Source organism: Ovis aries, chromosome 5, assembly GCF_016772045.2.
Source record: "Ovis aries strain OAR_USU_Benz2616 breed Rambouillet chromosome 5, ARS-UI_Ramb_v3.0, whole genome shotgun sequence".
NCBI lineage: Eukaryota > Metazoa > Chordata > Mammalia > Artiodactyla > Bovidae > Ovis > Ovis aries.
In genome coordinates this window covers 56,724,061-56,751,859 of record NC_056058.1, presented here as the reverse complement: position 1 = coordinate 56,751,859, position 27,799 = coordinate 56,724,061, and the positions used below count along the sequence as shown (strand labels likewise).

Sequence of the window (27,799 nt, the reverse complement as noted above, 5' to 3'; positions counted from 1 at the left end):
GTGTTCTTTTCACACCTCAGGACCAGCAGGCACCTCCTTTTGTCTGAAGCCACCTGCCTCCACCATACTCCACAGTTCCTCCAGGAATGTCTTTTCAAGGCTCTCAAATACGTTATGTTTGGTTATGTTCTCCCTTTGTATGCCATCAGAGTTTCTTGTAGTTCTCTTGTTTTAGCCCTCAATATCATTTACTTTAAAAAATTTTGTAGTCTTTTTTTCTTTTTGGAGTAGAGAAAGGCTTATTACAAGGCCATGCAAGTGACAGGTGTCTTAAGCCCTGAAAAACCTCGATCTCCCTGAAGGGTTTTGGCAAAGCATTTTTAATATGTTGGTTGGGGACAGGGGTTTCAGGGTACTTGATCAGCTTATGCACGTTCTTTGAATGATACTACACTTCATGACAAATAGATGGGGAAACAATGGAAACAGTGACAGACTTTATTTTCTTGGGTTCCAAAATCACTGCAAATGGGGACTGTAGCCATGAAATTAAAAGATGCTTGCTCCTTGGAAGAAAAGCTATGACAAACCTAGACAGCTTATTAAAAAGCAGAGACATTACTTTGCCAACAAAGGTCCATCTAGTCAAAGCGATGGTTTTTCCATATAGTCATGTATGGATGTGAGAGCTGGACCACAAAGAAAGCTGACCACTGAAGAATTGATGCTTTTTAACTGTGGTGTTGGAGAAGACTCTTGAGAGCCCCTTGGACAGTAAGGAGATCCAACCAGTCAATCCTAAAGGAAATCAATCCTGAATATTCATTGAAAGGACTGATGCTGAAGCTGAAACTCCCAATACTTTGGCCACCTGATGGAAGAACTCACTTATTGGAAAAGACCTTGATGCTGGGAAAGATTGAAGAAGGGAGGAAAAGGGGACGACAGAGGGTGAGATGGTTGGATAGCATCAGTGACTTGATGGACATGAGTTTGAGTAAGCTCCAGGTGTTGGTGATGGACAGGGAAGCCTGGTGTGGTGCAGTCCATGGGCTCTCATAGAGTCAGACATGACTGAGAGACTGAATTGAAATGAACTGAACTCTGAGGCAGCAGGGCAGCGTCCCAGGGGGTTAACACTATCAGTCCTTAGTCTCCAGGAGGCCTGGGGCTATGTGTTCACGGTCATCAATTAGTTTTTTCATTGTGTGTGTGTGTTGTTGTGGGGAGGATTCGCATCTGCTTAACAACTCCTGTGGCCATCCTCCTACGGCCAACCACGTTATGGGTGAATCTACATTGCAGGTGGGTGGCCATAGGAAATTTGCATCCAATACTGTTGTTATTGTCATTGTTCAGTCGCTTGGTCCTGTCCAACTCTTCATGACCCCATGGACTGCAGCATGCCAGGTATCCCTGTCCTTCACTATCTCATGGAATTGACTCACACTCATGTCCATTGAGTCAGTGATGCCATCCAACCATCTCATCCTCTGTTGTCCCCTTCTCCTCCTTCTTTTAATCTTTCCCAGCATCAGAGTCTTCAGAGAGGAGCTAAAGCAGAGAATATAAAGTTCTTTGAAAAGTGTGCATAGCTGTGTCCTTGGTACCTACTAAAGCATTAATGGATCAGTAAATGAATGAATGAGCAGTATTTCTCACCTCAAAGTGCTTACAATCAAACAGAAAAGACTAAGAAATATTTATGGTTCAACATCATTACCTACCTGTGCATGCATGCTCAGTTGTGTCAGACTCTGTGACCCTCTGGACTATAGCCTACCAGGCTTCTCTGTCCATGGGATTTTTCAGTTAAGAAGACTAGAGAGGGCTGCCATGCCCTCCTCCCAGGGATCTTCCTGACCCAGGAATCAAACCCCTGTCTCCTGTGTTTCCGGCATTGCAGGTGGATTCTTTACCCAACATCATTAGCATATTAATAAAGATGTGACAAGGGACTGCAGGAATCTCATTTCTAATGCTAATCTCATGCTAATCCTGGTGTCAGTGAAGAGTCCCTGAAGGAGGTAATGGATAAATCTTGAAGGCTGAAATTAGGGCAGAGAAGGGACTTTCAGAGGATATAGGGTGAGCAAAGGCAGAGTGTAGAGTCATCCATAAGGTGGTTGGCCATAGCAGTGTGGAGTTCACGGGAGAGTGCTTCTGATACACTTGCTTGCTGGTAGTATTCATAAAGGACATGCAGTGAGATTAGAATGATACCTTAATGACCTCAAGAAGATCCTGGATGCTTCCATTCAATGTTCTCTGCGAACACACAGTATGTTAAGAATCTCCTACAGAATAGACAGGGAATAAACAACAGTCACATCTATGATCCCTAGCTTGTTGCCCCTTCTGCCAGGGCAGTGGGGAGGGTGTGGAATCAGGACATTGGCCTATCTCTGAGATAAACATCTCCAGAATGCCTCATAGTCTGCTGGCAGTAGTTCTTAGAATAGCTTGGAGTGATCTGAGTATTCTGTAAACACCTAGAAAAATGTGCTGTGTATAATCATAGTTATTAAAAATTATATTAATAATAATATTAGATAACATTACTTATTACAAGCCAAATACATATTGGCTCTTGGCACACATGAACTTTGATTTTCAAAAGAAACTGAGGCACAGAGAAATTAAGCAACTTGCCCAAGGTCACTCAGAAAAGAAAATAGTGAAGTGTGGACTCGGTCCAGGTAGTCTGTCTCCTGAGCTCAAACTTTGCAGCTTCCTCCCATAATGCTGTGGTTTCTCCTGAAAATTTAATGCTGCTTTTGGAGCCAAGACCCACACACGCCATCTACTTTTTCAGACATCCACACCATCTTTTTTCCAGACATAAAATTCAGAGTCAAACTTAGAGAGGTCTTAAGGAGAGGTAGACAGTCTGGTCACCTTTAGTACTTCTGGAAAAGATGCTCTTGGAACAAAACAAGTGTTTCCCAAAGACCGCCAGCAATATGCTAGATGACTCTGAATTTGTGTGGGCCAACATTTCCATTTTAATAGATATATACTTTAAAAATATGTATTAGATACACATTATGCTGATATGCATGTATACTAAAAGGATAATTACTATAATTACTTTTTAATTTTTAGAAATATCAAAAATATTTAAGTGGACAAATAATGTTATAATAACTTATTTATCCATAATTCAATGCAGAATTTTGATAGTTGATTTATTTACTGGCTTGTTCATTCAACAAACATTTATTGAGCATATAATATGGGTCAGGTGCTGTTCACAAATAAACTAACAAATATCACTGCTATTTCATAGCTAGCATTCTAGTGGGGAGAAACAGATGAAAATTTAAAAATGCAAATAAATAACATAGTATATTAAAAGATGATAGATACCATGGGAAAATAGAACACGGTAATGTAGCATTACCGGCATTTCAGAGGAAATGCCGGTAAAGAGAAGGAGTGAAATTTAAAATTTTTTTGTTTTAACTAAAAATCATTACAAATAAAGCTGAAATCTCTGTTAAAAAAAATATTGTTTTACATTACATGCCTTTCTCTGGGAACATTCTCTTTACTATGCCTAATTTTATTAATGTTCTACTGAAGCCAGAGACATATTTTCTTTTAAAGTAAATAACAAATAATTAAAGTTAACAAAAATAAATATCACATAATTAAACATCTAAAGAAAAGTATTATTAAATAATGGTAACAGTACAGCATGGATATGACAAAAAAAGAAAAAAGGGAAGAATACTATTTGAGTGGGCTTCCCTGGTGGTTCAGTGGAAGAGAATCCATTTGCCAGTGCAGTACATGTGTATTCCATCTCTGGTTTGGGAAGATCCCCTGGAGAATGAAATGGCAACTCACTCCAGTATTCTGGCCTGGGAAATCCATGGACAGAGGAGCCTGGTGGGCTACCGTCCAAGGGGTCTCAAAAGAGTTGGACACAACTAAACAAAAACTGCTTGAATCGTTAAATTTTGGACTTATTTAAATAGGGAACACCAAACATTTTCCCCCTCCAATTGACTCTATGTTGATAGGAAGAGAGAAAACTAGAGTTACTCACCACACCCAAGTCAGCTCTTGATACTCAAGATGAAATGCTTCCTCACAAGGCCTATGGGGAAGATTTCATCACCTAAACACATCTGAGCTTCTACAGTCTGCAGCTTTCTTCTCTGCTTACTTACATGATCATTTCTGTGGAGACAGCAGATAAAATACAGAGAAGAATACAAAATATAGGCTATAACAACCCATTACTTTATGCTATACAACTATATCTATGTGATGCTGATGTCCAAGTGTGTGTAGACTGTGTGATTGTTGAGGCTTTGATGGGAGCAAGATGCCAGCGTTCCCCGGAGGGGAAGGCAATGCCAAGTGTTGAGGATGAGTTGCAAGCCTTTCCTCAACCGCTTAATTACTGTCAAGTCAGCTTTGTTAGAATAAGGCCCTGACATTAAGTGTGAACCCAAGCGGGGAAAAAGTCCTCTCCTATTTTAACATTAATTACTTAAGAATGAGTAACAAATAATCACAGCTAACATTTATTGAACACTTACTATGTGCTAGATAATGTGCTAATGCTCCACGTGCATCACGCTATTTGATTCCCATGATGAGGTTCTATGATGATTTCCATCTCACAGGTGAAGAAATACAGGTTCAGAGAAGTTAATTAACATGTTCCAAATTATATCAAAAGTCAGTCAAGCCCAGACTGTCTGACTGAAATTTGTACTAATCCTATGTGAATCTGTAAATAACCCTACAGGTTAAGAACAAAGGGTATCTCAAGGGTTTCCCTGGTAGCTCAGTGGCAAAAAACCGCTTGCCAGTGCAGGAGACATGGGTTTGATCCCTGATCCGGGAAGATCTCACATACCATGAAGCAACTAAGCCTGTGTGCCACAACTATTGAATCTGTGCACTAGGGCCTGGGAGCTGCAACCAGGGTCCACGTGCTGCAACCACTGAGTGAAGCCTGTGCACCCAGAGCCCGTGCTCCACAACAAGAGAAGGCACAGCAATGAGAAGCCTGTGCTGCCCAGCTAGAGAGTAGCCCCTACTCACCACAACTAGAGAAAAGCCTACGCAGCAACAAAGATCCCACACGGCCAAAAAATAAAAACAATTTTAAAATTTTAAAGAAGAGTACCTCTATTCCACGGAGGAGTGGCAGAAAATGTAATGGTTGAGAGAGCAAATGCTAGTGATAGAAGTGTCCGAGTTTTAATTCTGGCTCTGCTATGTATTAGCCACGTGGATTTGGGAAATTTATTTAACTCTTTTAAGACTTACAACATCCTAAATTGTCACATTTTAGAGAACTTTCAATCTCTCTGAGCCTTACTGTTTTTGCCATCGTCGTCACCATAACATCATCATCAACATCCCAGCTATCACACATTGTTTTCTCGCCTTAATTTTTTCCCATTCTGAAATCGCCGTGCTATTCCTTCAATCTCTTGGATCAAGGAGTGGCCACAATGTTCAACCACCACTACTAATAATAGTAATAAGAGCAAACATTTATTGTACGCTTACTACATGCCCAGTGCTTTTAGTGCATTATCTCATTCGATCTTTACAACTACTGCCTGAGATAAATACTAGTGTCATTTATAATTTATAGTTAGAAACAGAATTCATCTAGAACACACCACTGCTGCTTTCACATCCTTTCTACCAACCGACCACCCAGACCACCAGCTGGCTTGGGACCTCCAAAAGGGCATACTGGAAATAGCATGGAATTTCCTGCAGGAAATTGAACACTTCAGGAGTCTGACACTAAAAGGGTTTGGAACTATCCACTGACTGACAGCAGTGGTTGCTCAAGGAATTTCTGTTTCCTCTGTTCTAACTTCCTTTGCCACAGGGGCATGCCAAACACCTCCAGTTCCTCTTAAAAGAGGGAGTTGGAAAAACAGTAAGACCAGTGACTCACCTGAGAAGAACAAGCAGAGAGCAGAGACAAGGAATCAGACTTAAACATTGCAAATCCCAGTCACTCATTTTCCTTGTTAACAACCCTGAGTGCCTTTGAGTAAAAGATGCTATAGAAGACAGACGTATTTGGAGTGATAATAATCTCCTATTACATAATATAACTTTCTCCGTATTTGCTATTATTTATTCAATGGCAAATTTAATAACATTTATTGGAAAACCATAGAAAATGAAAAAAAACCAGTTAAGCTGTCTTGTATGATTCAGTCTACATTTCGATTAAATTTAAATTATTCTCTTCCCATGGCTATACACTCTTGCCCCATTTTTAAAAACCTGAAGTCCAGGGTAGGAGAGACCAAGAGCATCCCAGAGGGCAGCAGCACGAATTCACTCCCCTCCAGCCCCCGCAGCTCTTTTCGCCCATCTCCCCTCCCCCTTAGCTGGGTCGCTTGCCATTGGTGGTTGCCATGACAACCGGCAGCTGCCAGGGCAGGCAGCCTGTACCGCAGCAGGGGTGGGGTTTCGGAGGAGGGGGCAGGAGAGGAGGAGCCAGAGGAGGTGTCTGCTGCAAGTTCCTGGCTGCTTCTGAGCTCACCCCATCCTCCGAGAGGGAGGAGGCCAAGTGGTGATGCTGCTGCTTCTGCCGCTTCGACTGCTGATACTCCAGTGAGGGCTGGAAGGGTGGTTCCTATTAGCACCGTCGCCAACCAGAGAGGGAGGGGAAGAAATCCCGGCAGCCGCTGCTGATGTTGGGTTCGGAGGCTGCATCCGACTCGGTCACAAGGAAAATGGATTCAGTTTGCATCTTTCCTTCCTTTCAACAGCTTCTCCGGATCTCAGCATGGTAAGTAGCAGGGAGCGAGGTTAGCTTCTTGATTAAGCTGGCTATTAAATGACCTGTGTATACATTTGTGGCCTTCATTGAACAATGACTCCCTCAGAGATGGGGAGGAAGATGTGGAGACAGTGATGGGGCTGGGAGAGAGGCAGGTTGCCAGGGAGAGAGAAGTAACGAGGCATCTGCTTGTGTTTAAAAAAAAATGTATATATGGTGTTCTGATTTCATCTTGAACTGGCTCAGAATGCAGACTGAACTGCTTGGTTCCTTTCCTTCCAAGCTTAGCAACAGAATCAGGGGATGGAAAAAGAGCTCCCAAGAAATAGATGTTATTGAAAGGAATCATTTCATTTGCAGCTCTCACATATAGGGTCGGGCCTTCCTTCAAAAACACATTTGGTGCCTCCTAGGCTTGCAGGCCCAATTATAAGGTGATTTTGCTTATTTCCTTCATTGCTAAGAAAAGGTAGCCCCAGAATTTAGCCTTTTATTTCATATTCTGGTGTACTCTTGCTGAGAAATAATTTGCCAGATAGAGTTTCATTTTTAGTGTACAGATTTGATTGTGATCACACAAATGGATATCCTGTGGATATGCATATCATCTATACGAATGTTACTTAGCATTTATGAAACATATTTATATGCAGAGTGTGCTTTGCAATGATTTTTATGGGTTTTAAATGCCCTTGCATGCTTGGAGATAATTGCTTATTTTTCAGACTATGCTTCTGGTTTGTATTATTATTCATTGACTTCATTTGGATTAATGCAAGATTTATTCTTGTTATTGTCCCTTAGTTTCATTGTGACCACTTAGGACAATCTGTGTTATAGCCTGCCTTTTTCCATTTAATTGGGGTTTGTGGGGGGTGATTTGAGAGCCCTGAATTTACACTGATGGGAAAGGGAGGTGGCTTGTGGTATTATTTTGTGTCCAGCATCTTGCCAAGTGAATGTTGAAAGACATCAGTTTTCTTGAAATTCTGTCCCAACCCTTTCATGTTTATGTGTTGTGTCCCAGGAAGCACAGATGAGCTGGAAGGTGAAATGCATTCATTTTATTTACTAGTGCTGCTATTTGCTGTTCATTCCTTCAGTATCCAGGCACCATTTTACAGTTCCCTCAAGTGTTGTATTATGGATCTACTTCTTTGGGTGGTCAAGTAAGAAAGTGGGATTGTTTTGAACATCTAGATGTTCCCAAGTAACCTAGCCATTTCCAAATTAGCCTGCTTGTACAATGAAATGAAACAAGCGAATGAGCAAAGCTCAGCTTGAGAGTGTGTGGCTTGTAGGCAAAATGGGGGGCTATTGTAGTTTACAAATGCTTAGTGGGATCTGCTTGATGTTTTACTGTATCACAGCTTTAAGGCAGCTCAGGATACTAAAGACGCCTGAGATGAGTAAAGTACAAGGCTCCATTACCACCCAGGATAATGGATTTTGTTGAATTAAAGCCAGAAAAATCCTTGCAGGTAAAACTGTATTAGTAACATTACATTTAGCATGTGAACTATTTTTTATCCATCTCCCTCTTCTCTAACAATATCATTGTCAGTGCAAACATTTTTTTAAAATGTAAAAAAACACTTGTTTTAATCCTGCATTTTATTTTACACACTGCCCACCTTCATTTACAATTTTTACATGCATTTGAATCAAGTTTATAGTTCAATTTCTCTGAGAATAAATGTCCTGTTTGGTTTATATAGTGGAGGGCTCTTCAGCAACTTAATGGGAAGAATAGATTTAACATGCTCATGGCGTGTCATATATCGAGTCACACCTCCATCAAGTCATGCTTGTGGGCCTTATCACAACTACATAAAGTAGAGTGGGGAAAGAGGTCCTGGACTTGTATGTCATAACAAAAATTGTATAACACGCTGCATCCTGAATCTTGAATGATAACTTTTGACTTGTAAGAAAATTTCAGCAAGCTTTAAACAAAATAAAGATATGTTGTACTTGACCCTGTTTCATGCAATGAAATCAGTTATCTTGGGCATTGTTTTATTTCCTTTGTTTCAAATTTTCGTTGGAATGTGGTTTTATAGGTGAAGTTGGCAGTTTGAGCAGAAGCAAATCACTCTAAGTCCTGGACACGGAGCTGTCAGCAGTGTTTCAGCTGTGTGGTCAGACCTCATGGGAACCCATGTGTAGATTTTGATCCTGCAACCTTGGATGATTATATGACCTTTGCTGAGGGCCACAGAAAAGTGAACTATTTTTAGTTTAGTGGGGTCTAGATACAAAATAATTCAAGAATCAATTTGATGTCAGAAAATACAAAATATATGGAAGATGTGTACATGTTATTATTTAAATGTGCTGTTTATTTAGCAAGCAAAGTTAATTACCTTTTTCTCAAATGCTGTCTTGAAAATGCCATTCTTGTTATAATGTTAAATATCTTGACTGGTATTTAAACTTTCATAAAGCTTGCTTTATTCGGGATAAAACACATTTTATCTAATTTCTCACTTTGGGATAGGATATTCCTTGTTTCTTCAAGTGACCTCAGAACATATTTCAGTTTTACATGCATGCTTCAAGTTCCATCCGGGTGCTTAGAAAATATCTGGAGAGTCAACACTGTTTTCTACATTTCTCATGGGTTCATAGAAAAATTATTACAATGTTTTTCAGAGTGTTGGTACCTAAAAGAAAACAAAATTTATCTTGGAAGTTTTAACATAAATCACTCAGTTGGCTTTTACTGGAATAGGTAAACTAGACTAGATGTATACTTGGGTGTTACTCTAAGCTGTACACACATGAAATTAGTTAATGATGAAAATAATATAGTTATAATTAACACCATCATTACACCTTTTCTTAATATACTCTTTTATAATTCTTAAAGTCATTTTACATTCTTTATCTGTCATCTTATATCCCCCCAAATTCTATCATGTGAGTAAAGGTAGTGCCATAATAATTATTTTACATAAGAGGAAAGAGGCTTGGGAGATTAGGCTTGTTCAATTTTGGGTTTGGTAAACAGTCTAATTGGGCCCAAATTCTACTCTCATGAGGCCAAATCTACCATATTAGAAAATTTAACAAATCATCTTGCTGATTGGAAGTTTAAAATGTCAAGGAAATAAAATCTGCATTAAATGTAGCTCATTTTATTTGAATATTTCGGGGGCCATGATATGTTCTTTGGTCACACTGAATTTCCAGATAGACTAAGTGCATTCTTTAGACATCTGCAAAAAAAAAAAAAAAAGGGTTGACATAGAAATTATTTTGGAGAAAACCTGGGATTCACGATATTTCATAAAACAGAAACATTTGTCTGGGAAAAAAATTAGAGCTTTGGTGGACTGATGTGGACTTATTTTATGGCTGAGTATTGTTTTATTTTTAATGGCATACAAGTTGAGGGGAGTGACAATTTCTTGCTGTGCTGTGTGTGTGTGCTTAGTCGCTCAGTCATGTCTGACTCTTTGTGACCCCATGGACTGTAGCCCGCCAAGTTCCTCCGTCCACAGGATTTTTCAGGCAAGGATGCTGGAGTGTGTTGCCATCTTCCTCCTCCAGGGGATCTTCCTGACCCAGTGATCGAACCTGTTTCCTTGTCTGTTGCATTGCAAGTGGAATGTGATGGCTTTACCCACTGAGCCATCAAGGAAGCCCTCTTCTGTGCTTAGGACCAAATTATTTGAAAAAACTTAGCCGCACCTCCTACCTATATGTCCATGTATCTATGTTAAGCATCTCTCAACCTCCATGTTCTTAAAAATTAAAATGATATTAAATCATAAATAAGTGTACATATGTTTAACAATTGTATGATATCTTCTGGACATTCATGTTTATGCTTCTCTGAGCCATCAAAAATTACTTTTCTCCAGAATATTCTAATTATTTGCCATCTCCCTTTCTTTGCTACTGTTGTAGGGGCGTACTTTGTCTGACTGTTTAGTAATTCAGTGCTGGCCAAAGAACAAAATATGCCATCTGAACTGTCATTCTACAATTGCGAAACATCCTTTATAATTAATTAGCTTGCAGTACAAGTGAGATCTATCATATTAAAGACATTCTGCTTTAAATCAGTATTCACCAATACAGTTAAATGTCCTTTTAAATACTTTTTTTTCTTACATTTTAAACATAATATCCTCATTGTTAGAATAAAAAAAAATAAGGCAGAAATGTGTAAGAAAATCACCCATAATCTACTATCAAGAAGTAATTACTGTTAGTACTTTGAAATACTTCCTTCTAGATTTTTTTTCTGTATGCCATTTCAGGTGGCATCTAGATGTTTTTCTATAAACACACTCAGGTATATAATTTCATAAATGGGGCCATACTCTGAGCACTGTTTTATAATTTTTTTAAAATTTTATTTAAAGTGGCCATCTTTCCATGTTAATGAAATATGCCTCTAGTAAATTTTTAATCTCTCTGTGCATTTATCTTGATGACTCAAGATATTTTCCTCCACTTTGGGGTCTTCATTCTTTGCTTTTAAATACAGGCAGCTCCTACTTCATTTACAGCAGCTGTGCTTCAAGCATTGTTTTTCAGGAAATATGAGATCTGTTATTCTGACTTGCCATTGCATCTCACAATGGATATTAAATTGACCTTGCTCTTCTTTTGTCATCTGATAAAGAATAAGTTTTGGGCCCAAGTCAGAGAAATCCCGGTTTGAATTGCTAAGAATTTCACCAGGTGCATGTCTAAGCAATAAGTACAGAAACAAAAATCTCTTCCAGATTTGCGTTACTTTTCCTCAGTATGGTAGGGGCACCCTATAGTCCTAACCTCTGTGAGCAACTTAAACCCTTCATAAAAATCATTTAAACAACAAGCATTAGCTATCTCATGACTTAGACTAAACTCAGATATATTTTTGGCATCTGTATTTTTCTTGCACCTGTATTAAGCTTTTAAATGAAAGCCCAGTCTTCTGGCTCTTCCCCTTTCAAAATATGAATGGTGGTTGGATTATTCTTATACTTTAAGTTTGAGCTTTAAATGTAACTTTTGGGAACTTCCCTGGTGGACCAGTGGTTAAGATTTTGCCTTCCAGTTCAGGGTGAGGGTTCAGTCTCTGGTAAGGAAGCTAAGATCTCACATGTCTCACAGCCAAACAAACAACGTAAAACAAAAGCAGTATTGAAACAAATTTGATAAAGACTTAAAAAAATGGTCCACATCAAAAAAAAATTCTTAAAGAAAGATTAAAAAAATGTAATTCCTTGGAGAGGTTTCCTTTAGTATATCTTAAATCTCTGCTATTACTCTTGTACCCTCTCTATTTCCTTTATAGCACTGATCAAAGTTGTAAAGATGGAGCTACAGTGAAACCTAAGTATGAAGAAATAGTGTTTGTTCCCTTTCTTTGTTTGACATCTAAATTAAGATCATTTACTTCAGTGCTTTAATTCTGGAGTCAACTGCTGTTAAAACAGAGATGGAAGACCAAATGTGACTAGGTTTAGTTGACAGTGTCTGTTTAGAAAACTATTCATTGGTATTATTTTCAAGAAGGAAATTTTGCTGAGATCATTATGACTCTGAAAAAGCCTTGTGAGCTTGTGCTTCAGAAAAGAGGGTGATATTGTCATCATGCCTTCTGATCCAAACTGGAAATGTTCCCTTGGAAAATGCTACCCAGCATAACCACAGTGAAAATGTTCTCACCCACATCCCTTATCTGGCTCCTCCTTGTGCAGCATTTCATGGAGAGAGATACCTTCTAAAAATAAACATTTCATGGAGAGGTACTTTCCATGAAAGTACTGACCCATATTTAAGGCCTGTAAACTATTCACAGGTCAGATATACCGAACTTTAGTATATTTTCCAAAACAAAAACTGTTTTTTTTAATGCAATAATACTAATGAAAACAGCTAGATGGAATATTTTAAACGAGTCCCATTCTGTAAAATCTAGAGTATTGTGTCATTCCACCAGTAAAAGAATAGCAAGACAATAATTTTATATAAAAGACAATTGTCCAGTTGCTCAGTCTGTTGTTAAGTCGCTCAGTCGTGTCCGACTCTGCGACCCTATGGACTGCAGCACGCCAGATTTCCCGTCCTTCACCATCTCCTGGAGCTTGCTCAGACCATGTCCATTGAGCTGGTAATTTTATATAAAACAGTAACCAATCTGGAGAGTTTATATTAAAAACCACCACTCTGAATTCACATGAGAATCCACATGATGGTAATTCTGCTAATTGGCACTGAGGAGACGGAGAGAAGGACTTAGGTGTTTTGAAGATGTTACAGATCTCAGACTTGTTTTCTTATGAATTTCTTAGATAATTCAGTTTGTAAAAATGGGAACTCTGGAATTACTGGAGTGTCTTCTCCATCATCTGCTCCCTCGGGTTACCTAGACCTGGAGGAAGAAATTCCTCCTATTCCATTGGTTAGTCTTTGTCTCCTGCATCTCTTAAGTAGGAATTTAAGTGGTTGTTAACTAACCACAAAGTGGAATTTTAATTTCAGAGAGCGTATGATTTTTTTGCTGTATTAATGAAGACACTTAAGTTATGACTTAGTTTTATTTTAAAAGCACTTCGTTTAACAAAACTATCTAAAAAGTTTAGTGAAAGTGAAAGTGAAGTTGCCCAGTTGTGTCCAACTCTTTGCGACCCCATGGACTGTAGCCTACCTGGCTCCTCTGTCCATGGGATTTTCCAGGCAATAGTACTGGAGTGGATTGCCATTTCCTTCTCCAGGGGATCTTCCCAACCCAGAGATCGAACCCAGGTCTCCCGCATTGTAGACAGACGCTTTACCATCTGAGCCACCAGGGAAGTCCTAGCCAGATGCCTGAGACATAATTATCAGTCATTAAAAATAAACTGTAGCTTTAAAAAAAAATGAAGTAAAAAGGACGCCTTACCCCTAGTTGATTTTACGCAGAAGGAGCATTTGAGCCATCTTGCTCTCTTCTTCGCTAGACTGTCCACATGAGGGGCACCTCAGGGTGCAGGGCCACACTCTGAAGCAGGAGAGGAAAATAGCCTGCTATAAGGGAAATTGATTCTTACACGACTGTGCAACCTTCAGGTTTTTTTTTTTTTACTCTATGAATTGAAAAGAGCCCAGTCTCAAAAAGCATGCGTAAACATGCCTGATTCACATGAATGCTCTTATCTGGACAGGTGTAGCTACACACATTGTCCAATCTTCTTTTATTTACAAAAAAATTTATTTGCATATTTTTGGTGTGCAGGGTCTTTGCCAGGGGGACATTTGTTTCTAGTTATGAAGAGTAGGGGCTACTCTCTAGTTGCAGTGAGCAGGTTTCTCACTGCGGTGGCTTCTCCTGTGGAAGACAGGATCTAGGGCTCATGTGCTTTATTAGTTGTGGCAGGTGGGCTCCCTAGCACAGGCTCAATAGTTATGGTACGCTGGCTTAGCTGTTCCGGCACACATGGGATCTTACCCAACCAGGGATGGAACTTGTGTCTCCTACATTGGCAGGCAGGTTCTTTACCACTCAGCCACCAGAGAAGCCAGTGTCCAATCTTTTTTAAGTAATGGTGTATGATTTTATATTTTAACATTTTTCACTATGTTTACATTTTTTGAAATCAAACCTGAATGACTTAGCCAAGACCGCCTGATCACAGTAAAGAGACAAGATTAATATTTCTAGCTCAGTTCAGTTCAGTCACTCAGTCATGTCTGACATTTTGCAACCCCATGGACTGCAGCACACCAGGCTTACCTGTCCATCACCAACTCCCGGAGCTTGCACAAACTCATGTCCGTGGAGGTGGTGATGCCATCCAACCATCTCATCCTCTGTCATCCCCTTCTCCTCCTGCCTTCTATCTTTCCCAGCATCAGGGTATTTTCCAATGAGTTGGCTCTTCTCATCAGGTGGCCAAAGTATTGGAGTTTCAGTTTCGGCATCAGTTCTTTCAGTGAATATTCAGGATTGATTTCCTTTAGAATTGACTCGTTTGATCTTCTTATAGTCCAAGGGACTCTCAAGAGTCTTCTCCAACATCACAGTTCAAAAGCATCAATTCTTCAGCATTCAGCTTTCTTTATGGTTCAACTCTCACATGCATACTACACTGCTGGAAAAACCAAAGCTTTGACTATACAGACCTTTGTCAGCAAAGTAATGTCTCTGCATTTTAATATGCTGTCTAGGTTGGTCATAGTTTTTCTTCAAAGGAGCAAGGGTCTTTTAATTTCATGGCTACAGTCACCATTTGCAGTGATTTTGGAGTCCCCCAAAATAAAGTCTGTCATTGTTTCCATTGTTTCCCCATCTATTTGCCATGAAATGATAGGACCGGATAAATTAATCTTCGTTTTTTGAATGCTGAGTTTTAAGCCAACTTTTTCACTCTCCTCTTTCACTTTCATCTTTGCATTCTGCCGTAAAGGTGGTGTCATCTTCATATCTGAGGTTATTGATATTTCTCCTGGAAATCTTGATTCCAGCTTGTGCTTCATCCAGCTCGGCATTTCGCATGATGTACTCTGCATATAAGTTAAAGAAGCAGGGTGACAATATACAGCCTTGGCGCACTCCTTTCCCAATTTGGAACCAGTCTGTTGTTACATGTCCAATTCTAACTGTTGCTTTTTTACCTGCATATATATGTTTCAGGAGGCAGGTAGGGTGGTCTGCTAGTCACTGGCCATTTGCTTATTGTACTTCCATGGACATTTGTATGGTTTGAAAACATTAACTGTCCAAATTTATTTTATATAGTCCACTTGCTTTGAAATATTGATCTTTGACTGTATAGTCAACTGTAATGTAAGGGGCATTGATCCATTCTTGGTTCACATAGTGCCATCGCTAACCACATTCTTGATGTCCTCAAATGTTGTTTTCCTAACAAGAGGATCTTTATGACAGGGAATAGCTGATGAAATAGTAGAAAAGCATTTTGTTTAGGAGATAGTCATTTTGCAAAAGAGCACTTTCCCTTGGGTCAATCTGAATTTTTTTTCAGACTTGATGCTGACTCAGTTCTGTTCTTTAGAAGAATTGGGGACATCTTTCGTTATCGAATTTCCTCTATAATTCAAGTAAACCAGTTTATTCCAATAACAAATGGAATAGTCTTGACCCTCTTAAAACAAGAATATCTAAAATGGTCAGGATATAACAAGTATAAACAGAAAACTTACTTTTACAACTTACTTTTCAAAATTATCCAGAAAAGAACTAAATTCTTTGAATACCTATTATGTATTTATTATGGGTTTCCGTGGTACCTCATATGGTAAAGAATCCACCTGCAATACAGGAGACCCTGGTTCAATTCCTGAGATTGGAAGATCCCCTGGAGAAGGGATGGGCTACCCACTCCAGTATTCTTGGGCTTTCTTGGTGGCTCAGATGGCAAAGAATCTATCTGCAGTGTGGGAGACCTGGGTTTGATACCTGGGTTGGGAACATCCCCTGGAGGAGGGCATGGCAACCCACTCCAATATTCTTGCCTGGAGAATCCCATCGACAGAGGAGCCTGGTGAGTTATAGTCCCTTTGTATAGGAGATGATCAGGACATTCTTTGTTCTTTTTGTTTCAGTTCAGTTTGTCGCTCAATCCTGTCTGACTCTTTGTGACCCCATGAACTGCAGCAAGCCAGGCCTCCCTTTACATCACCAGCTCCCAGAGTTCACCCAAACCCATATCCATCGAGTTGGTGATGCCATCCAACCGTCTCATCCTCTGTCATCTCCTGCTCTTCCTGCCCTCAATCTTTCCCAGCATCAGGGTCTTTTCAAATGAGTAAGCACTTCGCATCAGGTGGCCAAAGTATTGCAGTTTCAACTTCAACATCAGTCTTTCCAATGAACACCCAGGACTGATCTCCTTTAGGATGGCCTAGTTGGATCTCCTTGTAGTCCAAGGGACTCTCAAGAGTCTTCTCCAAACCACAGTTTAAAACCATCAATTCTTCTGTGCTCACCTTTCTTTGTAGTCCAACTGTCACATCCCTACATGACCACTGGAAAAACCATAGCCTTGACTAGACAGACCTTTGTTGGTAAAGTAATGTCTCTGCTTTTGAATATGCTGTCTAGGTTGGTAATAACTTTCCTTCCAAGAGGTAAGCATTTTTTAATTTCATGGCTGCAATCACCATCTGCAGTGATTTTGGAGCCCAGAAAAATAAAGTCAGCCACTGTTTCCACTGTTTTCCCATCTTTTTGCCATGAAGTGATAGGACCAGATGCCATGATCTTAGTTTTCTGAATGTTGAGCTTTAAGCCAACGTTTTCACTCTCCTCTTTCACTTTCATCAAGAGGCTCTTTAGTTCTTCACTTTCTGCCATAAGGGTAGTGTCATCTGCATATCTGAGATTATAGATATTTCTCCCAGCAATCTTGATTCCGGCTTGTGCTTCCCCCAGCCCAGCGTTTCTTAGGATGTACTCTGCATATAAGTTAAATAAGCAGGGTGACAATATACAGCCTTGGCGTACTCCTTTTCCTGTTTGGAACCAGTCTGTTGTTCCATGTCCAGTTCTAACTGTTGCATCCTGACCTGCATACAGGTTTCTCAAGAGGCAAGTCAGGTGGTCTGGTATTCCCATCTCTTTCAGAATTTTCCACAGTTTATTGTGATCCACACAATCAAAGGCTTTGGTATAGTTAGTAAAGCATAAATAGATGTTTTTCTGGATCTCTCTTGCTTTTTTGGTGATCCAGCAGATGTTGGCAATTTGATGTCTGGTTCCTCTGCCTTTTCTAAAACCAGCTTGAACATCAGGAAGTTCACAGTTCATGTATTGCTGGAGCCTTGCTTGTAGAATTTTAAGCATCACTTTACTAGTGTGTGAGATGAGTGCAATTGTGCAGTAGTCTGAGCATTCTTTGGCATTGCCTTCCTTCGGGATTGAAATGAAAACTGACCTTTTCCAGTCCTGTGGCCACTGCTGAGTTTTCCAAATTTGCTGGCATATTGAGTGTGGCACTTTCACAGCATCATCTTTCAGGATTTGAAATAGCTCCACTGGAATTCCATCGCCTCCACTAGCTTTGTTCATAGCAGTGCTTCCTAAGGCCCACTTGACTTCACATTCCAGGATGCCTGGCTCTAGGTGAGTGATCACACCATTGTGATTATCTGGGTCATGAAGATCTTTTTTGTATAGTTCTTCTGTGTATTCTTAATATCTTCTGCTTCTGTTAGGTACATACCATTTCTGTCCTTTATCAAGACCATCTCTGCATGAAATGTTCCCTTGGTATCTCTAATTATCTTGAAGAGATCTCTAGTCTTTCCCATTCTATTGTTTTCCTCTATTTCTTTGCATTGATTGCTGAGGAAGGCTTTCTTATCTCTCCTTGCTATTCTTTAGAACTCTGCATTCAAATGGGTATATCTTTCCTTTTCTCCTTTGCTTTTTGCTTCTCTTCTTTTCACAGCTGTTTGTAACGGCTCCTCAGACAGCCATTTTGTGTTTTTGCATTTCTTTTTCTTGGAGATGGTCTTGATCCCTGTCTCCTGTACAATGTCACAAACCTCCATCCATAGTTCATCAGGCACTCTGTCTATCAGATCTAGGCCCTTAAATATGTTTCTCGTTTCCACTGTATAGTCATAAGGGATTTGATTTAGGTCATACCTGAATGGTATAGTGTTTTTCTCCACCTTCTTCAATTTCAGTCTGAATTTGGCAATAAGGAGTTCATGATCCGAGCCTCAGTCAGCTCCCAGTCTTGTTCTGCTGACTGTATAGAGCTTCTCCATCTTTGGCTGCAAAGAATATAATCAATCTGATTTCAGTGTCAACCATCTGGTGATGTCCATGGGTAGAGTCTTCTCTTGAGTTGTTGGAAGAGGGTGTTTGCTATGACCAGTGCATTTTCTTGGCAAGCACTGCCAAGCATTTTCTTTGCCCTGCTTCATTCTGTCTTCTAAGGCCAAATTTGCCTGTTACTCCAGGTGTTTCTTGACTTCCTACTTTTGCATTCCAGTACGCTATGATGAAAAGGACATCTTTTTTGGGTGTTTGTTCTAGAAGGTCTTGTAGGTCTTCATAGAACTGTTCAACTTCAGCTTCTTCAGCGTTACTGGTTGGGGCATAGACTTGGATTACTGTGATATTGAATCATTTGCCTTGGAAATGAACAGAGATCATTCTGTTGTTTTTGAGATTACATCTAAGTACTGCATTTTGGACTCTTTTGTTGACTGTGATAGCTACTCCATTTCTTCTAAGGGATTCCTGCCCGCAGTAGTAGATGTAATGGTCATCTGAGTTAAATTCACCCATTCCAGTCCATCTTAGTTCACTGATTCCCAGAATGTCGACGTTCACTCTTGTCATCTCCTGTTTGACCACTTCCAATTTGTCTTGATTCATGGACCTAACATTCCAGGTTACTATGCAATATTGCTCTTTATAGCATCGAACTCTGCTTCCATCACCGGTCCCATTCACAGCTGGGTGTTGTTTTCACTTTGGCTCCATCCCTTCGTTCTTTCTGGAGTTATTTCTCCACTGATCTCCAGTAGCTTATTGGGCACCTACTGACCCAGGGAGTTCCCCTTTCAGTATCCTGTCTTTTTGCCTTTTCATACTGTTCATGGGGTTCTCAGGCAGGAATACTGAAGTGGTTTGCCATTCCCTTCTCCAGTGGACCACATTCTGTCAGACCTCATTGTCAGTTTCATTGATTTAGACAAGGCTGTAGTCCGTCTTTCTGTTTAGAGCTTGTTATCTTTTGGTCATAAATTCTACTAAGGTTTGGTAGACATTTTGTGATTGGTTTGTTCCACAGTATGGTAAAAAGTCTGCCTGCAATCTGCTTGCAGGAGACCTGGGTTCAATCCCTAGACTGGAAAGATCCCCTGGAGAAAGGAACAGCTACCCACTCCAGTATTCTTGCTTGGTGAATCCCATGAACAGAGGAGACTGGTAGGGTACAAACCATGGGGTCGCAAAGAGTCGGACACAACTGAGCAACTTTCCCTTTTACTATGAAGGCTCATTCCTAGATCAGGTGAGGATTATGTACTAAATCTAGACTGTGTGTGCATGCTCAGGTGCTCCATCACTCCAACTCTTTGTGACCCCGTGGACCATAGCCTGCCAGGCTTCTCTGTCCATGGGATTTCCCAGGCCAGAATACTGGAGTGGGTTGCCACTTCCTTCTCCAGGGGATCTTCTTGATCAAACCTGCATCTCCGGCATTGGCAGGCAGATTTTTTACCACTGTGCCAACTTGAGAAGCAGCTTTCATTCCGCTACACCTAGTTATTTCCCAGTTAAGTCTTGATTTTGTTCTTTAGAGAAGCATTCAGTTTTCATTAATATAGAAGGTGAAATGAGTTTGACCCAGTAGGTGTGCATTTGATAAAAATGAACTATCTATATGAAATCTAATGCTGTTGATCTGGTTTGGGGGCAGTCACAGTGTCATTTCAGCCAGACGATTTATAACTTCAGGTGTTTCCTCCCTGCTCCATCAATTATTTGTTTTATCTCTTACATAATTAGTAAGCAAAGGCATTTTTCACAATAACTAATATATATTTAATACTTTATTTTACAAGTTACAAAGGACTTTTCATACTTTAAATTTTCACAAGCATGTAAGATAGTAAGAGAAGATAGTACGTATTATGTTACATTGTATTATATTATGTTACATTATTTTATGTTATATCATTTATAATCATTCTCAGGATAAAGTTCAGATTGTCTACCTGTGTCCAGCGTAACCTCACCACTGAGTGAAACTATGAGATGCAAATCCAGATTTCCTTACTTCAGAATTCCTTTGTTCTATGAGATGTGGCCCCACACAACCAAATGATCCATCAGTAATGTGAATCAGAGCCCAAGAACTATGACATGATCTGACCTGCACTCTAAGTCCTAACTCAGGCGCTAAGGAAATTTAGGTCACTTGGTTATCCTCACTGAGTCCTTCCTTTCATATATAATCAGTGGGTGTGTATCTGTATATGGGAAGAACTTTGGGCAGGGGTTTTAGAGGGATGGGGGATGAAAAGTTTCCACATGTGTATCATTACCGTCATCACCAATGCCACAAAAGCCTGATTGAAGGTCCCCGAAATAGCAAGCATTCATAGACTTCCAATTGTTATCCCTGGTCCTTGTCCAAAAGCAACTTCTGTTTTTTATGAGGAACAGGGGCCAAATTTAATAGAATATTAGCACATGTAACACTGAGATGGAATTCATAAATAGCACTGCTGTTTTCAGCACAAGTCTTTGTTTTTGTGAAGTGACCACAGTGGCTTCTAGCTAATTGGCCTGAATTGTTAACGCACATGTTGATGAGGATGGTTTTGAATCCTCATAGTATTCAATCCTGTCTTTCTTCTCTGAAGATGTGTTTCATTTGCTAAGCCAAATATGGTGTTTAGCTTAATAAATAGAGGTTATGAGGCACATTAGTCTACTTTATGAACAAAATTCAGGTTAAAAAAAAAGCCACTAAGAAATTTCTTTCAGAACACATTTGACTTTAATGTTAGTTGTAGTTGCAGCGGGGTTTGTGTTTGTTTTCCTACGCTTCCTAGATGCCAAGCATTGCCCAAAAGTTGTTGCATGCATACAACAACACTCTTTGAAGAAGGTAATAGTATCCCTATTTTATTCATCCCTCAACTAAGGTTTATTGATGTAAAGTAATTTAATACTGAAGATTAACTAATAACAGATGGAACTAGATTCTGAACTCAAGTCTTCCTGACTCCAATGTCATATTACCTAATGAGCTAAACTTCTTCCTTCTTGCAGTGAAAACTTGTTTGTGCTCCTGAAACTTAAATAAAGAAAGGGCAAATGTATTTTAATGTTATTATATTTTAAAATATTAATCGAGACCCAGTTCTTGCTAAGTAAGGATAGTAACACTCTGCTAAAATTGACACCCAAGAACAAAGTCCACACAGCCATAGTTTCTTCAATGAGGAATGAAAACAAAGGGTTGAATGAACTCCAGTCCTAAAACCATTTGGAGTTTTTGTTTCGATAACTCTTAGGAGATCATTTGTGAGTTACGTGTATTTGACAACATAATCTGGGATTCTCTCTTTAAAACATATTTAAATAGGTATTAAATATATTTTAATAAAAGAATATTCTCTAGTTTTCCTTTCTACTTTTTTGAAGCAATAAAAACCCCAGAAAACTTTGTATGCTATGTTTTTTTACAATTCTGTAAACTGTGAAATTTTCTTTTTCTCTGAAGAGATTGAGAGAGCAGTTTTAAAAGAATTTCATTTCTGGAAAAAATCCTCAATTGTGAAAAGGACCGAGCAGTACAAATCCCAGAATTTAATACTATGAAGAGCATATTCCTGTACTCTTATAGTTTCCAAGGTTCTAAATTCATGCAACTTAAAACTTATTTTGTTTCAGTTTTTTGCTTGTACTGAATAGCTGGAGTTTTGACAAGAGTAAGTTTGGATGAAAGAAGGTTGAAACCTTGATTTGCCTGTCCTTGTATATAGGTGAGATATATCTGATAAATTATTTGTGGCCTATGCCAATCATTGAATGTAATGAAACTCCAGAGTATGTTGTAGGGAAAGTTTCAGTGACTTAGGAAAACATGTAAGATACGTCTTTGGAGATTCCTTAAAAAATTGCAAATAGAACTACCTTATGACCCAGCAATCCCACTTCTGGGCATACACACCGAGGAAACCAGAATTGAAAGAGACACATGTACCCCAATGTTCATCGCAGCACTGTTTATAATAACCAGGACATGGAAACAACCTAGATGTCCATCAGCAGATGAATGGATAAGAAAGCTGTGGTACATATACACAATGGAGTATTACTCAGCCGTTAAAAGAATTCATTTGAATCAGTTCTGTTGAGATGGATGAAACTGGAGCCGATTATACAGAGTGAAATAAGCCAGAAAGAAAAACACCAATACAGTATACTAACACATATATATGGAATTTAGGAAGATGGCAATGACGACCCTGTATGCAAGACAGGGAAAGAGACACAGATGTGTATAACGGACTTTTGGACTCAGAGGGAGAGGGAGAGGGTGGGATGATTTGGGAGAATGCCATTCTAACATGTATACTATCATGTGAATTGAATCGCCAGTCTATGTCTGACGCAGGATGCAGCATGCTTGGGGCTGGTGCATGGGGATGACCCAGAAAGATGTTATGGGGAGGGAGGTGGGAGGGGGTTCATGTTTGGGAATGCATGTAAGAATTAAAGATTTTAAAATTAAAAAAAAATATATATATATAAATGCAAAAAAAATAAAGAAAAAAAAATAAAATTAAATTAAAAAAAAAAACGTCTTTTAAATTAGAAGAAAAAAAGAGTTCAAAAATCAAAAGATGGAATTTAATATCAGTTTTGTGAAAAGGGAAAAAATTCCATAAACATATATATATTTTGTAAGTGCAAATCAAAATAGTAACAGGAATTAGGGGTGGGAGGTGGGAGGGGGGTTCAGGAATGGGAACTCATGTACACCCATGGCGGATTCATGTCAATGTATGGCAAAACCAATACAGTATTGTAAAGTAAAATAAAGTAAAAAAAAAAAAAAAAAAACCAGTAACAGGAATTACATCTGGGTAGTAACTTTGGGGCTTCCCAGGAGGCGCTAGTGATAAAGAATCTGCCTGCCAATGCAAGAGACATAAAGAGGTGTGGGTTAGATCCCTGGGTTGGGAAGATCCCCTGGAGGTGGGCATGACAACCCACTCCAGTATTCTTGCCTAGGAAATCTTCTGTGGACAGAGGAGCTTGGCAGGGTACAGCCCATAGGCTTGCATAAAGTCTGACTACACAGCTGAATTAACTTAGCACACTAGTAACTGCAGATGGTGATTGCAGCCATGAAATTAAAAGACACTTGCTCCTTGGAAGAAAAGTTATAACCAACCTAGACAGCATATTAAAAAGCAAAGACATTACTTTGTAAACAAAGGTCCATCTAGTCAAAGCTATGGTCTTTCCAGTAGTCATGTATAGATGTCAGAGTTGGACTATAAAGAAAGCTGAGCGTCGAAGAACTGATGCCTTTGAACTGATGTTAGAGAAGACTCTTGAGAGTCCCTTGGACTGCAAGGAGATCCAACCAGTCAATCTTAAAGGAAATCAGTCCTGAATATTCATTGGAAGGACCGATGGTGAAGCTGAAGCTCCAATATTTTGGCCACTTGATGTGAAGAACTGTCTCATTGGAAAAGACCCTGATGCTGGGAAAGATTGAAGGCAGGAGGAGAAGGGGACAACAGAGGATGAGATGGTTGGATGGCATTACCAACTCGATGGATATGAGTTTGAGTAAGCTCTGGCAGTTAGTGATGGATATGGAGGCCTGGCATGCTGCAGTCCATGGGGTTGCAAAGAGTCAGACATGACTGAGCGACTGAACTGAACTGAACTTCATGAGAAATTTCTTTGTTGGTTTTTTTATGATTTCCAAATTTACTAAAATACAGTTTACTTATTTATCTGGTAAAATGTGGTGAATATTTTTAAAAGAAAAATTTGGTCATCCACATTTCTAAATCATCCACAAATCCAAATAATTAGCTGTCCAGAGTGACTTTGCAGGGCTTCGGAAATATAGAAGTTCTGCTCTCTCTGGATCAGAGGCTCCAAATTGGCTTCTATTGACACCACAATGTCCCTGGTGAACCAGGGACATAAAGGAAAGGCTGGGAGGATGGGATCGTCCTGGCTTTCTAAGCACACACTCATACACACACAGACACAGATACCCACTGAATGTCATCCTAAAGTTTTGAGAAAAAGATCCTTTCACAAAATTGTTTGAGAACCCAATGATATAATTAATATTATGTGTGCCAAAATATCTAATTTCTTTAAAAACTAATTTTTAAAAAAATTTTCCCTTGGATATTCATCATCTTACTTTCATCAGCCTCTAGTGGTTTTAGTTCACAGTGTTTATCTGAATCAGATAAAACTCCAAGCTTAACACCATGTGATTCATTTTCACTGAAGACCTCAAATAAGGTTTATATGATGAGAGAGCATAAATGCACACAAATTCTTCAGAATTTTGACCTTTTTTCCCTTTAGGAAGTAAACACAGTTACCTCCACCATAAAGGATCTGCTTACACTTTTGCTGCCCCCTCTGTAATTTAGATGAAGTGAAATTTTTCCATTCTTTGGTCTAATAATAATGATAATGCTGGAATGACAATGCTGCTGATGGCAGTTCACACTTTGAGGGTGGAGGTCTGGAGTTGCACAGCTCCAGGGAACATTGTGAATGACGCCTCCTAGAGTTGTGCAGGGGAACAATACTGAATGGGCACCTGTTGTGTGCCCTGTGAGGTTCTGAATACTTTGCAAATATAACACCTCGGCTGTGGGTACTATTGTACCCCTTTCTTACTCCTGTAGTTGAGGAAACTAAGACAGAGAAATGTTCAACCAGCTAACAAATGATTTTCTGAATGGTTCCTAAGTGTTTGTCTTTATACTAGGTATATGGGATAAAGATGAGGTTCTTATTCTCTAAAGGCTTATAAAGTAGTTAAAGAGAGAGATCTATAAACAAGAGTTATCAGTAAAATAAGAGTTAACAGTTGTAATGGTATGGCTTTCCTATTCAGCCACCAAAGGACATAGCCTCCAAAAAACAAAAAGGAATACCTTAACCTTTGTCATCAAGATACAGAGTCTTATTTTAGCTGAACTGTGTTTGATCTTTACTAAAGAAATAAAAACAGAATGTGAAAGACTTTTAGTGACTATTTCCTGTTTCTTTCTGTTACACATAGTAATACTTACCTCTGATCATATATTTTAACACTACCTGACCAAACCCATCTAATTGATATCTTAAGCTAACTTAAGATCTTATTTCTTATGTGAGTTACTAACCAGAGTTAATCATCTGGTCAACCTGTGTAATTAGAAAGTAGGGATGTATTAGAACATTTTGAATTAAAACAGAACCTTAATATACTCTTCAAACCAAATGCAAATGAGTATTCTTTGAATTTGCAGCCATAATTTTAATACAAAGAAAAATCATGTTTAAAAATAAATCTGACACCTACGATGTATTCTTCTAATGTATATGTGTGGAGGAGTGAAGAGTGGGGAACATAGAAAGATGAGTAAGATTCAATCCCAAAGGTATGCAGTAAGCATTTAGGCACTAAAATTATGCTGAGAGACTCAGAGCCTTCATCAGAACATAAGAATGTTTGAAACTGGGTATCAAACATGTGAAAATCTATACAAGAAAACTGAGAAACATCCATCAAGGAACATAAATGAAGAAAATGAGTAAATTCATGATGATTAAAGATTGAATTTATTCATCTGAAAATGGAGGAGAGGCATTGTAATCTGCCTTTTCAAAAGGAATGTCATGGAATATCACTATATATATGGTGACCCCTTTACATGGAATATCTATACATATAGTGACCCCTTTCCAAAGAATAGTGCAGACTATGAATTTTTAAAATAAAGCAAAACAAAATCACATAAACAATTGCTTTGCAGCATGAATAATTTGCTATGTTTTGAATTTTAATATACTAACTTTATCACTTGGGATGTATGAGAAAACAGTGTAAGACTGAGGTAAGAATGACTTGTTAAATCCTGAAGAGAAAATTATGAATGGCTTCCTACAGTTTTTTCCCCTTTGAACCTTTCCTGGCATGTGAATATAATCAGGCCACATACATGCACAGTAAGTATTGGAAAACATGTTAGATACATTGATTTCAGCTACAGTCAAGGAACTCTTTCCTGATTATTCTTTCTGTATTTAATACAGAAAAACATCACTGAGAAAGTGAGGGAAAACAGAAATCCAGAAGGGGAAAGGTAACTGAGTATTTAATTAGAGTATTGATCCTGATCCACCTGCCTTTGGTGTTTTTCCTTCTTTGAGCTGTGATTATCAGTACTCCAACCTCTATATTAAATAATCTGTAAACTCTCTCTCTCTCTCTATGTAGTCAGATGCCACTGAGGCAGAGACCTACAAGAGCCTAGCAAATCTCTTAAACTTTATTTCTTTTTAAGTAAAAGGAAAATCTTGTGCTGGTTTATCTATAAGAACAACCCTTCCAGTTGTGATATGTTTATGGCCTTCTGAGTGTCCATCACATTTGCCATCCATCCTGTGTCATAATAAACGCTTCCCAAGGTAATAAAACAATATTGGCTTTTTGTTATTTTTCTGTTTCACTGTGTATGTGTGTGTATGTGATGTTGCCGTTCAGTTTAGCAAAAAGGTCATTAAATACAAGTCATACAAATAAAAAGGCATACAGCATAGTATATGCAGGGCTAATTAGATAGTCCAGTTAATTAAAGTGTTGACTTTACTTTTTCTTGGCTTCAGCCCAGAGTCTGTATCCTCCATAAGTGCTGATGTTCAAGCACAAGGTGAATGACTGATTGACAGAGGTATTATTAAGAGGTTTCCTAGGTTTTATAAGGGGCTGTATTAGATTATATTCAAGGATTCTTTCCACCCAACATTTTAAACCTATCGAAGTAGACCCTCAGGGCAGGAGCATTCTCTTTCCTACAAAATATTTGCTCTTGTGCCTTCAGGAAGTCACTTTCTAGAGTGCCCCTTGGGGAAGCCAGCTTGCCATATGTGTGACATTTTAATCAAAGTATGAATGTAGCTGGGACTTCCCAGATGGCGCTAGTGGTAAAGAACATGCCTGCCCATGCAGGAGACGTAAGAGACATGGGTTTGATCCCTGGGTCGAGAAGATCCCCTGGAGGAGGACATGGCAGCCCACTCCAGTATTTTTACCTGGAGAATCCCATGGACAGAGGAGCCTGGCGGACTACAGTCCATAGGGCCAAGAAGAGTCAGACACAGGTGAAGCAACCGTCACGCACGCACACATGAACATAGCTCTGCTTGATAGAAAAACATCAAATGAATGGATACAGGATTGTCCTTTTCATTCCCTCCCATTTCTCAGGACAGATTTTACTGTTGTATATCAGGTCAGTAGAATTTCTCACAAAATCAGAGAATTCTTTCACTTGAAAAATACTCTCTTCTTATAGTCTTTGTCTTGATACAAAGTTCACATAGCCCAGCTGTAA

General features: G+C 39.1%; 1 protein-coding gene and 1 long non-coding RNA gene across 6 annotated transcripts in view; one reads left to right on the top strand and one right to left on the bottom strand.

The window, feature by feature from the left end:
- The first annotated feature begins 6,473 nt into the window (after positions 1 to 6,473).
- The window catches only part of JAKMIP2 (janus kinase and microtubule interacting protein 2), a 200,122-nt gene continuing 178,796 nt past the window's right edge, over positions 6,474 to 27,799 (top strand). For all 5 annotated transcript variants that reach the window (XM_060416545.1, XM_004008936.6, XM_027970375.3 and 2 more), the window contains exon 1: positions 6,474 to 6,730. The gene's annotated coding sequence lies outside the window, so the exon portion shown is untranslated. The remainder of the gene's footprint in view (positions 6,731 to 27,799) is intronic.
- Positions 9,846 to 13,762, bottom strand: LOC121819652 (uncharacterized). The gene is made up of 2 exons (XR_006059976.2): positions 13,611 to 13,762; positions 9,846 to 9,942 (listed from the first exon to the last, which is right to left on the bottom strand). It is a non-coding gene; the product is annotated as an uncharacterized LOC121819652 (long non-coding RNA).